The following is a 4,298-nucleotide window of genomic DNA, read 5'->3' on the forward strand; positions in this document are numbered from 1 at the left end:
GCCTGTGGCACAGCTTTGTTTTTCTGTCCCTTGATCAGTATTCAACTGCGCTTGGTTTTACTTCTCTATATTACTTTTTACTTATAAAGATTTTTGTATCATTATTAAATATGCAATTCCGAATTCTTTTTAAGAATTCTTTAAAAACATTTCTTTAATTTTACTTACATTTAATACTTTTATTTTGTGTGTATCCCAAGATCACTGAAAACTTACGAGAGTCTGTATTATTAGAATCATTGACTCTTTTTTAAGTGTTTTAAAATATTTACTGCCCAATATGTTATGTTTTTTACAGAAACACTTAAGGCTATCTGCCTTCTATCAAATGGCAAATTGGATTCCTACAATTTGGGGCGCAGCATTAGTAAACTAAGTCCAACCTCTATGACGTTAGTTCACGGAAGAACAGTAGCGCTTAGCTAATTTTCCTTTAATGAGATCTAGTCAAGGAAAGTTAAATTGAAGAAGGGGATTCTGGTTCAATTAAAATAAGGTCTCTTTCGGTAACTGCCTGACGATGGAGACATAGGACCCTCAGGGGTTGTTATTACCATCCGATTCAAATGACAGAAGCTGGGAGGAAAGGATTATAGAGTCACTGAATCCTACAGTAAAGATTATTAATTCTAAGAGGAAAAGAGAAGAACGGACTTTGATCAAATTTTGACAAGTCGAGACAATGGATCAATCTCCTATGGAAGTATACATATTCTGAAATATTAGTGAACTTCTTTAGACAAGGAACTCTGCAAATCTCTGTGATGGGGGCCATCTAAAGTCTAATTGTATATAACAAAGAATAAAGAATTCTTAAATTTCAGTATTTAGAAATTTAACGCACTGGCCATCACTTTTTCTGAGCTACTTAATTAAGAAAATAATTAGGTATGGCATAAAATAATATTATATATTTAAGTACTCAAAGTATGCCTAGGATTTAAGTAGAATATTTAAAAATTCAAGTCTAAAATATTAAAATACAATTATTCACTAACAGTTTTTGTTCTTGCAACTGCAAACAATGTTTTGTTTTGTTTTTTTATAAGTTGGCAGGAGGTACCTGGGGAATGAATTTGTATTTATTGGCATTTTCAACACATTTATTAAGTGGCTACCGTACACAAAACACTGTGTTATGTTTTCTAATAGATGGGTGTATAAAACAGATTGTGATAAACTTAAAAAGGTTACTGTAAGAAAGATATGTGTAAATTACATACCAATTTTATATCCACTACTTCCAAAGGTAATTTGGAGTAATTTAATAAAAACAAATAAATCCATACCGACCCCTTTTAAGTTTTCTAATGAATCAGGCAAATAGTCAAAGAACTTGGGACCATGATTCAATGCATTCCTCCAAGATACAAGACAAATTAACAGTCCAGCCCCCAAATAGGCAATTCACCTGACAAGTTCAGAAAGGGCACCAAAATCTTAATTATTAATGAAAATACAGTAGGCACTAGGCACTCAAATAATGCCTATCGTACACAAGTAGTTAAGTTAGTTAAAAGTTTAACTGAACTTCTAACCAATTTAAAGTACTTGTAGTTGACCTCCAAAATGAACCCTCCTAAGACTATATTCTTCAGTTTTCTTCAGCACTTTATTGGCTTACCCTGGTCAAAATACCCTTGTTAAAACCCCTCATCAAAAAAATGCAACTAGCATATTTCTTTTTTTTTTTTTTCCTTATTTATCATCAATCGTTCTTTTTTAATTTTTTTTTTTAATTTTAACGTTTATTCATTTTTGAGAGACAGAGTATGAGCAGGGGAGGGGCAGAGAGAGGGAGACACAGAATCCAGAATCTGAAGCAGGCTCCAGGATCTGAGCTCAGCACAGAGCCCAGTGCGGGGCTTGAACCCACCAACTATGAGATCATGACCTGAGCCAAACTCCAGAGATGTGTTGACTAAGAAGTTGCTGTGGCCAAGGTCAATGAGGTTTTTGCCTGCTTTCTCCTCAAGGATTTTGCTGGCTTCATGTCTTACATTTAGGTCATCCATTTCGAGTTTATTTTTGTGTATGGTGTAAGAAAGTGGTCCAGATTCATTCTTCTGCATGTCACTGTCCAGTTTTCCCAGAACCACTTGCTGAAGAGACTTTCTTCATTGGATCGTCTTTCCTGCTTTGTCAAAGATAAGCTGGCCATATGTTTGTGGGTCCGTTTCTGGGTTCTCTATTCTGTTCTATTGATCTGAGTGTCTGTTTTTGTGCCAGTAATATACTGTCTTGATGATTACAGCTTTGTAGTATAGCTTGAAGTCTGGGATTGTGATGCCTCCTGCTTTGGTCTTCTTTTCCAAGATTGCTTTGGCTATTCGGGGTCTTTTCTGGTTCCATACAAATTTTAGGATTGTTTGTTCTAGCTCTGTGAAGAATGCTGGTATTATTTTGATAGGGATTGCATTGAATATGTAGATTGCTTTGGGTAGCATTGACATTTTAACAATATTTGTTAAATATTGGAGCATGAGATATTTTTCCATTTTTTTGTGTCTTCTTAAATTTCTTTTATAAGCTTTCTATAGTTTTCAGTGTATAGATTTTTCACCTCTTTGGTTAGATTTATTCCTAGATATTTTATGGGTTTTGGTGGCAACTAGAATATTTCAATGAGGGATAGGTAAATTAAATGGCTAGTCTTCCAAATAAATTCAAAGCTTTTACCCATTTGTTCAAGGATAAAAACTAACCATTAATTACAATGCTTCATTAGCAGAAAGAAGCAACTGAAACTCTTCCTTCTCCCTTTTTTTTTACATCCAATATTTCAGCAAGCCCTATATACCGAAAATCCATCAACACATTTCTACTTCCACTGCCACTACCGCTGTCCAAAACACTCTCCATTATTTCTTGCTCAAAGACTGCAATAGCTTTCCAAATAGTCTCCCTTATCTATCAGTCTTCACACTGAAGCAAGAGAGATAATTTAATAACTTAAATTAGATCATATAATTCCCCTGCTTAAAAAACTAATGACCTGACAATAGAAAGGCAATAACATATGTGGAAGGAATGATGGAATTAGAAAATCACCATGAGGCAAGCATACTAATCCATCCAACTAGGAATCATGGAATACTATAATTAGTTGGTAAAAGATTGAGGAGCTACTAGTAGGATATTTATGAGTAGTCTCAAAGTATTTCTTCACAAGATATTTATTAATTACAAAGAGCAAAATAGAAACTTTATGGTGGAGAAATCTTAAGCAAGTTAACATCATCAGTAATAGAACAGACATCATGTGCCTACTAATATAATGCTATAATATGAATGCAAGGTTACTTTTGAGGCATTCCTGCTGAAAATTTATCACCTGACTCCTATCATGAAAAATATCATACAAACCTAAATTGAGGAATACCCCATAATATAAATGGTTTGTATTCTTCAAAAATGTTAATGCCGTGAAACATGAAGAAATATTAAGCAAGTATTTTCCAGATTGAAGGAGGCTAGAATCATGACAACTGTGACAGGCCAGACTGACCTGGCAGTTCTTATAACAAGCTTATATTCCCATAACAATCCTAAATTTCAGTTTAAATATTAGCCAATCAGAAAGTTATTCCCTAAGTACCAGGCCTCCATTGTCTCTTACCTTTTTACGTACAAGGTGCAACTGTTTTGCCTATTTCCTCTTTTAAGCCCATTTCCTCCCATTTAATGGGATGGGATTGTTTCCTTCACTGGTTAATCAACAGTGTTCAACAGAGTACTTGGGACCTGCTAGAGCTCAATAAGTAATCAGTCTTATCCTTAATTTTACTAGAGTTATACTCATAGAAAATTCTTATGTAAAATTCCGACCTGAGCTCAAACGTGCGTTTAGAGTGAAACTTCCCTCCTTCTTGTAAGAACAGGTGGGTGAAAGGGATACCAAGATACTGGGTGGGAACCAGGATACCAAGGGTAAAGGGAGACTTCTCCCTTACCACTTTCTTTGGTCTTTGTAAGAGTGTGACAGCATCTCTCCGCTTTGCTTCAAGAAAGAATAAAGTAGCGAAAAAGAGGGATAAGATTAAAGGTAAATAATAATTTCTAGGAAATGGAATGAAGCAGCTCCTCAAACTACCCGATGACCCTGACGACTCAACGACACTAGGGACAGAAACTGAGTAATAAGGAGCCCCCGCTTCCTTTCTTCCTTTACCCCCACCTCATTTGCTTCCGTACACGCACACCGCCCGCCGAGCCCCTCCTTTTCCCACAATCCTCTATTTCCCAGGCTGACGTTAGAGGAACCAGCCACAGAGGACAAGGCTATTGGTTGAAAGAGC

This window comes from Panthera tigris, chromosome B3, assembly GCF_018350195.1.
Source record: "Panthera tigris isolate Pti1 chromosome B3, P.tigris_Pti1_mat1.1, whole genome shotgun sequence".
NCBI lineage: Eukaryota > Metazoa > Chordata > Mammalia > Carnivora > Felidae > Panthera > Panthera tigris.